The sequence below is a fragment of the Mandrillus leucophaeus genome, unplaced genomic scaffold (genome assembly GCF_000951045.1).
Source record: "Mandrillus leucophaeus isolate KB7577 unplaced genomic scaffold, Mleu.le_1.0 Scaffold431, whole genome shotgun sequence".
Taxonomy (NCBI): domain Eukaryota; kingdom Metazoa; phylum Chordata; class Mammalia; order Primates; family Cercopithecidae; genus Mandrillus; species Mandrillus leucophaeus.
The window spans coordinates 1211463-1221841 of record NW_012104599.1 but is presented as its reverse complement, the minus strand read 5'-3'; the positions used below and the strand labels follow the sequence as shown (position 1 = coordinate 1221841).

The window sequence follows — 10379 nt, the reverse complement described above, 5'->3', positions numbered from 1 at the left end:
CCCCGGGCTCGCGGCCCCGACCCCCTCCAGTGCTGCGCCCCAACAGGTATCGGAGGGTTTTCTCCTCACCCAGACCCAGAACCTTTCCCTCCTCCTTGAGCTGTTTCCAGCTGCCTCACCAACATCAAAAAACGCAAACACTGATTTGAGAGAATTACAATCGCTCGGTAAAAAGCCTGACGAATGCAAAAGGCAAGGCTCTGCCATCTCTCAGAAGTTACAGGTACTTCAAGAAAAATCACACTACTGTTGTCAGGCATTCAGCTACCTATATGTTTATGGTGAAAACCCCCTCATAAATGTTCCTACATTACTTTACTTATATTTACAAATACAAGGATAGCAGCCTACATTTTCTTTAAAAATGTTTTCTGCAGGACGCAGCCCTGAAACATCTTTAAATCAGACCAGGGGTTCACCGCCTCTTGAGAGGTACAAAACCCTTTATTGATTTAACTCCACGTACCTCGTGTATTTTATTATTTGAATTCATTAAAATCTCTTTGTTTTGAGATGATATTACGCACTTTGGAAAACGAGAGACCTAAGGTGGTGACAAACCAGGACTTGGAATCACTGAATAGGACAATCGGAGCTTTATTCCAATGTTCTTTGAGCATTTGAGCATGAAGCTGCTTCTACTGAGAAGTACTCACGTGGATATCACATAACAAAGATGTGATTAATGACGGAAAAGCCCCCTGCGAGTGGACTGCTCCATGAGCCAGAATTTATGTGTAGGGATAATCTAACTCTCAAAATACTCCGTTTGCAATGTGCCGGATTGGGACACTGGACCCTAAAGGCACTGTTTGTTGTGGCATATCCATGTGCACCCTGCCTAAAGCACTTTTTTCCACTAGCAAAAGAACTGAGAAGCAGGTTTGGGTGGGTTAGAAAGATAATACACCCCTGTTACTACTTTTCTGCCTTTAAGTCCTGCAACTAAAGGGCATTCCTTATGATTGGTAATCATTGAAGGTTAGTGTTGCGGGGTAAGGTTCTGGGAACTTCTGGCCCATCTTTTATAGGAGGGAAAAAAGCCCATTTGAAGATGGGAGGCGCCCTAGCACCTCTGGCAGTAGTAGGTAAAGCCTGAAGGCCACAGATGGAGAAGCAACTTGGAGCCTATGCCTTTGACCTCTGGAAGACTTCTGCTAGGCGAAGCAAATCTCTCCCACTGCTCCCTGTCCTCTGCTGGCCAGGAGGTGTTACTGCAGCTTCCCTGGGATTATTTGTGCTCTACCAGGAAACCCCTAAAAATCTACTAACTGTAGACCTTTGTTGGAGATGTTGGGATTTTTAGGAATGAAAGAGAAGATAGTCCTTTTACTAGTGGTACAGAGCATGGATCTTGCCTGAAGGAAAGATTCGTGAGAATTAATGGTATCCCCTTTGCATGCCAAAGTTCCCGTCACCTTGCTTTAACTGACATGGCTTGAAACGTTTCTCCCCTTTCCTCAGTTACACAATTAAGTGTGTGTAATGTATGAGGTGGTGCCATCATAGCTATCATGGAAGCCTCTCAGGGTATTTCATCTATTTCTGGAAACGAGACGTAGATTAAAGCTCATTAAAAACGAAATCAATGATTGAGTGATGTACAATATTGGTTAAAAGAGTCAGGGGGCCGGGCGCGGTGGCTTAAGCCTATAATTACACCACTTTGGGAGGCCGAGGCTGGTGGATCACGAGGTCAAGAGATCGAGACCATCCTAGCCAACATGCTGAAAACCCCATCTCTACTAAAAATACAAAAATTAGCCGGGCATGGTGGTGGGCGCCTGTAGTCCCAGCTACTCAGGAGGCTGAGGCAGGAGAATCACTTGTACCTGGGAGACAGAGGTTGCGGTGAACCGAGATCATACCACTGCACTCCAGACTCCAGCCTGGCAACAGAGTGAGACTCCATCTCAAAAAAAAGAAAAGGAGCAATGTAGGCTGGGATTATAAGGGAAGGCACCTTATAAAGAGTTTTGACCTTATCCTTGAAGGATAATTCAGATTTAGTTTGCAGTGAAGAAGCCAGTGGAGGGACAATTCCAGAGGGCAAATGGCAATGAACCAAGACAAGGAGGTGGAATGAATGATGAGTAAGGTGTATTCAGGTGAGAGAAGAGTAAACCCTTCCAGTAGCAGTAGAAATCGGTATGTAGCAATTAGGTATGAGGTTAAGTTTAAGAGATACAGAGGCACATTGTGGAGGTACTTGAATGTTAAGATAAATAGATTGTTACCTGCCCAGCAGGTGAAGGAGAAACCACTAAACAAGTTTATTTCACCGAAGAGTACATTTCTCTTTCTTTTACTGAGAAAGGTTTTCTACATACTAACAATAAATATGTGGAAACAAAAACAGAACCATTTATAATTGCTCCAAAGAACGTGAAATATTTACATGTAAATCTAACAAAACATGTACAAGATCTGTGTGCTGAAAATTATAAAATGCTGATGAAAGAAATTAAAGAAGACTAATTGGAATGGCATACTATATTCATGGATTGGAAGAATCAATAAAGATGTTATTTCTTCCCAAATTGATCTATAGATTTAACATGATTTTCATCAATATCCCAGTAAGATTGTTTGTAGTCATAGGCAATTTTAAACTAAAACAGTGTCCAACACATCTAGAGGGCTGAGTGCTAGATTCCCCCAGGATGGAGGAAGAGCACATAAACCTAGGGCACTAGCAAGGCAGGGAGTCCAAGATTTACAATCAGATAATCTAGAAAGAAGCTATTTTTGCTTCAGTACGTGTAAGTGTGTGGTTTAGTACTGTTTTTAGTTAGAGTTAAATATGGGGAAGGAGCACCAAAATTGCTAGTTAGAATTAAATATGGGGGAGGAGCACCATAATCCTTAGTGTTTAGACCCTCTTAAGGTCTTACTTAATCCCTCCCTGGCTGAAATTTATTCATTGACAAACAGCGATTGAGTGCCTACTACCCATATGTGCCAGGCACTGCACCTAGCTCTGGGAATATGGTTATAAATAAGATAGGTAAGGCTCCCTATCTCATGAAACTAACATTCGAGCGGAGAGAGAAGACAGTAAGTCAATAAACAAAAACCACGGCCTGGACTGTGACAAGATGGACTACACGGGGAGAAAACTGGGTGAGGTGATAGTGAATGACTTAGGGTAGGGGTGAAGGTGGTGGGGGAAGTTCAAATGAAGAGGGGCATTTGAACTGAGACCTTAAGGATGGCAACAGGGGAAGTGGTCAGGGTAGAGAAAACAGGTCACTCTAAGACCCTTCAGCAGAAACAGAGTGACTTATAGAGAGTCGGTGTGTTCCCAGAGCCAAAGGAAGCCAGTGGGGCACAAAAGTATAAAACAAGGTTGGGCAGGAGCCAGATTATGTAGTACCTTATAGTGTATGGCGTTCACATTCTATTCTAAAAGATTTAAGCAGTTAGTACATGATCTGATTTATGAAGAGGATATTTGCAAGTAAGTAAGCATTAAAGGTTGGGTTTTAGAGAGCTGGGTTTTTTCCAAGCAGATAAAAGCCTGTTTTATTTGAATGATTGGTCTATGTAATTACTGAGGCCACTATGTATAGACAAGAAAGGAGGAGCTTTATTTCTTGGTCTCTTCCTCCTTGGACAACATCTTGATGATCTCCTCCTTGGCCTGGAGGCACTCGTCATGGAGCTTGCACGCTTCCTTAGTCTTAGGCCAGTGGGCCTCAGCCTGGTCCGCCAGGAGCTTCTTGTGGGACTTGTCTACCTTCAGCTTGCAGATGATTCCATGAGAATATGCTTGTTTTTGAACACAGTCCCTTTCACCTTCTGGTACAGAGTGTAATACATGTGGCAATCAATCTTCTTAGATTCACAGTATCTTCTAGGCAGCTGGCACAGAATCCTCATTCTCCTCATCCAGGTTACCTTCCCTGGCATTCAGGCATTGGCTGTACCCTCTTGCTTACCTATGCCCAGGTGCCTGCCCTTCCGCTGGGCCAAGGTTTTTCTGGCATCAAGGAGCCTGGGAATGGACAGGCACGGGCTTGCGGATGATCAGCCCATGTTTGATCAGCTTCTGGATTTGCTGATGGGAGTTAACATTAGTCTCTGTGAGCCAACCAGACCTTCTCTTTGCCATAGCAAAAGACACTAGAGGCAAACTTCCTCTGAAGCCTGAGCACACGCATGGCTTCAGCTGCAGCAGCAAAAAGGTTTTAATATTCTTAATGTAATTTAGCAGCTCCCTTTTCCAATACGAATTGAGTATTTTTGACAATTTTGTTAATCTCCAAGGATCCTTTGAATGTTCCGAAGTCAAATGTTCTTAGCCTAGGATTTGTGGATTCCTAGAGAGTATATAGATGGGCTCCAGAGGGTCTAAGAGCCCCCTAAAATTATGTGTATATATGCTTATATATGTTTTTCTGTGAGTGAGTCTCTAGCTTTCAACAGATTTTCTTTTCTTTTCATTTTTAATGAGATGGGGTCTCCCACTGCCCAGGCTGAAGTACATAATCATGGCTCACTGCAGTCTCAACTTCCGGGGCTCAAGTAATCCTCCTGCCTCAGCGTCCCAAGTAGCTAGGACTACAGGTGCAAACCACTATGCCTGGCTATTTTTTAAAACATTTTCTTTTTGTAGAGATGGGGTCTTGCTTTGTTGCCCAGCCTGGTTTTGAACTCCTGGGATCAAGCACAGTCCTCCTGCTTCAGCCTCCCAAAGTGCTGGGGTTACAGGCATGAACCACCAGGCACAGCTGCAACAAATTTTCAAAGGATTTTATCACACACACAAAAAAAGTGAGTCAGACCAACTTCACATTGAAGTCTTGGCTATACTTTTGGGATAGTAGTGCTGCTGTTATCTTAGGGTTCACGACACTGAACAAATTACAGTTCTAGAAAGAAGCAAGTTCTGCCTCAAAGAGATGACACTATGTTGGAGGAGGGCAATATTTACAACAGAGTAGGAAAGAACTTCTTGGAAGAAAAATGTTACCTGTGTGATGTGAGAATTAGAAGATACCTAGGAATTTACCTGGTACCATCTCACTTACATTACATGTAAGAAAATGAAGATCCAGAGAGGTTAAACCACTTGCCCAAGGTTGTATAGCTGGTTAGGGACTAAAGAGGAATTCGAAACAGGTCACCAACACTCAGTACAGCACTCTGCGCTCCCCAAGGAAAGGTATACAAAGAAACTGGACTTAAAAGTTTAATAGGAAATACATGTTAAATTTTATTCAACTCAATTACACAAATGCATGCTCATTCCTAAGGAATTGGAAGGAAAGAGGGAAGTAAAGGAGTTCAAAAATGTGTAAGTTCTCAGTCCTGAAAGAGATGAAAAACATCAATGTTAAGATGTACAATCAAAACAAAGTAAACAGCAACAACTTTTTTTTTTTTTTTTTTTGAGATGGAGTCTCACTCTGTCGCCCAGGCTGGAGTGCAGTGGTGCGATCTCAGCTCACTGAAACCTCGTTCTCATAGGTTCAAGCGATTCTCCTGCCTCAGCCTCCTGAGTAGCTGGGATTACAGGCATGCACCACCACACCTGGGTAATTTTTGTATTTTTAGTAGAGACGGGGCTTCACCGTTTTGGCCAGGCTGACACCTGAGGTCGGGGGTTCAAGACCAGCCCGGCCAACACTATGTTATCAGTCTGTATCTGATCTTTCTGCGGCAGATTTGTGGGTTTTTTTGTTTTTGTTTTTGTTTTTGTTTTTGTTTTGAGACGGAGTCTTGCTCTGTCGCCCAGGCTGGAGTGCAGTGGCCGCATCTCAGCTCACTGCAAGCTCCGCCTCCCGGGTTCACGCCATTCTCCTGCCTCAGCCTCCCGAGTAACTGGGACTACAGGCACCTGCCACCTCGCCCGGCTAGTTTTTTGTATTTTTTAGTAGAGACAGGGTTTCACCATGTTAGCCAGGATGGTCTCGATCTCCTGACCTTGTGATCCGCCCGTCTCAGCTTCCCAAAGTGCTGGGATTACAGGCCTGAGCCACCGTGCCCAGCCTTCTGCAGCAGATTTGTTAAACAGACTCAGTAAGTTACAAAAACGAGACGATTTTTCACTTATCAGTTTGGCAGTTATTTTAAAAACTGGCAATCCCACAATTGAGTTAACAGTGTGGAGAAACAGACTCTCAATACCACTGGTGAGAATATAAACAGGTATTACTCTTCTGGAGGGCAGTTTGGCAATATGCTTACGAACGTCTTTAAAAATGCATACCCAACAATTTTACTTTATGAATTTATCTTGGCCAGGTGTGGTGGCTCACGCTTGTAATCCCAGCATTTTGGGAGGCTCGGGCGGGTGGATCACGAGGTCAGGAGTTCGAGACCATCCTGGCCAACACAGTGAAACCCCGTCTCTACTAAAAATACAAAAATTAGCCGGGAGTTGTGGCAGATGCCTGTAATCCCAGCTACCCGAGAGGCTGAGGCAGGAGAATCACTTGAACCTGGGGGGCAGGGGTTGCAGTGAGCTGAGATGAGGCCCCTGCACTCCAGCCTAGGTGACAGAGCTAGACTCCGTCTCAAAAAAAAAAAAAAGAATTTATCTTAAGGAAATGATAGTACTATTTTCAAAGTCATGAATGAGGATGTTAATCATAATAATAATAGCTAACATTTATTGAATATTACCTCATTTAATTCTCATAACTATTAATCTTCCCAGTTTACAGTTAACTTGCTCAGGGTTACATAGCCAATGGGACACAGTGGCTCACACCTGTAATCCCAGCACTTTGGGAGGCTAAGGCAGGCAGATCACTTGGGCTTAGGAGTTCGAGAACAGCCTGGGCAACATAGCCAGACCTCATCTCTACAAAAAAACTTAAAAAAAAAAATTAGCCAGATGTGGCCGGGTGTGGTGGCTCACGCCTGTAATCTCAGCACTTTGGGAGACTGAGGCAGGCGGATCACCTGAGGTCGGGGGTTCGAGACCAGCCTAACCAACATACAGAAACCCTGCTTCCACTAAAAAATACAAAAAAGTAACTGGGCGTGGTGGCGCATACCTGTAATCCCAGCTACTCAGGAGGCTGAGACAGGAGAATTGCTTGAACCCAGGAGACAGAAGTTGCAGTGAGGCAAGATCATGCCATTACACTCCAGGCTGGGCAACAAGAGTGAAACTCCATCTCAAAAAACAAACAAACAAACAAAAATTAGCCAGGTGAGGAGGCATATGCTTGTAGTCCCAGCTACTCAGGAGGCTGAGGCAGGAGGATCACTTGAGCCCAGGAAGTCAAGGTTGCAGTGAGCTGGGATTGTGCCACTGCACTCCAGGCTGGGCAACACAGTGAAACCCCATCTAAAATATCAAAGGATTTGGACTTTTTTCAAGGCAAGCAATGGAGGAGCCATTGAAAAATTTTTAAACAAGAAAGATCAGATTCACACTTTTCCATATAAAGAATGGTTAGGTGGGGCAGACATAAAGCAAGACAGGAAACAATTATATGAGTTAGAGAACCAAATAGAAATGAGAAGACAGATACAAGATGTTGAAAAGCTAGAATCAAAAGGACCTTGCAAACAATTAGACATGAGCTGTTAAGGGGAAAAGCAGTGTCAAGGGTAACTCCCAGATTTCTGAGCAAATGAGCAGATGGTGGTGCTGCTTAGTTTGCGGAGAGAAAAGGTAAGAAGTTGAATTTTAAGCATGTCAAGTTCAAGGGGCCTATGGAACCTCAAGAGGAGTAAGCTATTGCATTTATCAATGTCCAAAGGTCAGAGACAGTGTCTGGGCAAGAGACAAAGATTTTGGATTCATTCACTATATTTAATTGTAGTTATGAATGGTTGATGTGACCACAGGAAAGTGAGGCAAAAAAATGTTGGCAATCAAGGGAACTGTGAGGTTTAAAGAAGCTCATACGCTGGGCGCGGTGGCTCACGCCTGTAATTCCAGCACTTTGGGAGACCAAAGCGGGTGGATCATCTGAGGTCAGGAGTTCAAGACCAGCCTGGCCAACATGGTAAAACCCTGTCTCTACTAAAAATACAAAAATTAGCTGGGCATGGTGGCGCATACCTGTAATCCCAGCTACTCAGGAAGCTGAGACAGGAGAATCACTTGAACCCAGGAGGCAGAGGCTGCAATGAGCCGAGACTGTACCATTGCACTGCAGCCTGGGCAAAAAGAGCAAAACTGCGTCTAAAAAAAAAAAGAAAGGCTCATAGGGAGACTGAGAAGGAGAAACTAGAGAAGTAGAAAGGAAAGCAGTGAAAATGGCTGTTACAGAAAGAGAGCCAAGAAAGAGTTTCAAGCAGGGCAAGAGTGTGTTTCTGGTGGGTTAATACCTCGGGGAAGTCCCATAAGATAAAGATGAAAATGTATTTCTTTGATTTAGCAATAAATTAACTGGGGAGAGAGTGGTTTTGCTGAAGGCAGTCTTGCAAAGGCAAGATTGCAATGAGCCGAAAAAGGAGTAAGAAGGAATAAAATGGAAACTGTGAAATATAAACCACTCTTTCAAGAAGATTGTTCAGGGAAGGAGAAAAGTCGGATAATCTTGTTAGAGGCAGATGTAGAATATTTAAACCCTACAAAAATCCTAATGACCTGCCAAGCAGTCTAAGGTTTTGTTTTGTTTTAATAAAACAATTCATAACAAATAGGGATTAGACAAATGAGAAATGAAAATTTCTTAGTTGTAATCTCAGGAGAGATTTTTGCTACTTACAGCCCAAACCTTATTTTCAATATTAGATGGAACACACATTTACAGCTCTTCTTAGGGTATTTTGACAAGTCTTTTAATAACTGTGAAGTAAAATATTAATAATAATAGAATTGTCATTTCTAACCTCAGGTGTATTTATCTTTTAAAAGGCTGAAAAGTACTTTCATAATTAAAAAAAAAAGGTGGTAGTAGGGAAAAAGTAAATAAAAGGCTAAAAATATTTATTGGCAGTTGCTTATAATTTTTCTCAATTGTTGATGCACAGCTCACCAAAAATTTAAATTTAAGTGGCAAATACCTTTTTTTTTTCTTGAGTCTCACTCTGTCACCCAGGCTAGAGTGCAATGGGGCCATCTTGGCTCACTGCAACGTCCACCTGCCAGGCCCAAGCAATCTTGCTGCCTCAGCCTCCCAAGTAGTTAGAACTACAGGCACGCGCCACCACGCCTGTCTACTTTTTGTATTTTTAGTAGAGACTGGGTTTCGCCATGTTGCCCAGGCTGGTCTCGAACTCCTCGGCTCAAGTGATCCGCCCACCTTCACCTCCCAAAGTGCTGGGATGGCAGGTTTGAGCCACCATGCCTGGCCCCTGTCTAATATTTTATTCTGCCTCAACAATTATCCTAAGGATTATATCCAACTCTCACAAACTACAGAATGAAATTAAATCTAATTCAATTTAGCAAGTAAAAGTCTTACAGCACCTTTACTAGAAAGTCTATGCAGAAAGGCTAGATGTGATGGCACATGTGTGTAGGCCTACCTACTCAGAAGGCTGAGGCAGGAGGACCACTTGAGGCCTGGAGTTCAAGACCAGACTGGGCAACATAGTGAGACCATCTCTCTACCAAAAAAAGTTGTTTTTTTAATTAGCTAGGCATGGTGGCATGCACCTATAGACCCGGCTACTGAGGAGGCTGAAACAAGAGGATTGCTTGAGCCCAGTAGTTCCAGATTACAGTGAGCTAAGATTGTGCCATAGATTGTGCACTGTAGCCTGGGTGACAGAGAGAGACCCCATCTCCAACTAAATAAATAAATAAATCTGTGCAGGAATGGAAAAACTGAAGTATAGTAATAAAGATGCTGTAAAAGTCAAACAATTATGAACAATTTCTTTCTTTCTTCCTTTTTTTTTTTTTTTTTTTTTTTGAGATGGAGTCTCACTCTGTTGCCCAGGCTGGAGTGCAATGGTGTGATCTCAGCTCACTGCAACCTCTGCCTCCCAGGTTCGAGTGATTCTCCTCCCGAGTAGCTGGGATTACAGGCATGCCACCACACCCGGCTAATTTTTGTATTTTTAGTAGAGACAGGGTTTCACCATGTTGGCCAGGCTGGTCTTGAACTCCTGACCTCAGGTGATCGACCCGGCTCAGCCTCCCAAAGTGCTGGGATTACAGGCATGAGCCCCTGCACCTGGCCGTATGAACCATTTCTTTAGGTGAGTTTGGCTTCTTTTTATCTGACCCTGAAGAAAATAATTGGAATGAATACAGTAATTCCCTTCCCCTTCCCCTTTCCCTTTCTTTTCGACAGAGTCTCACTCTGTCACCCAGGCTGGAACGCAGTGGCACATTCATGGCTCACTGAAGCTTCAACCTTCTGGACTCAAGTGGTCCTCTTGCCTCAGCCTCCTGAGTAGCTGGGACTACAGGCATGTGCCACCATGCCCAGCTAAATTTTTTTTTTTTTTTTTTTTTT

The 10379-nt window shown here is 43.4% G+C and overlaps 1 pseudogene; it reads right to left on the bottom strand.

The window, feature by feature from the left end:
* Nucleotides 1-3589: 3589 nt before the first annotated feature.
* On the bottom strand, nucleotides 3590-4172 carry LOC105549209 (annotated as a pseudogene).
* Between the last annotated feature and the right edge of the window lie 6207 nt (nucleotides 4173-10379).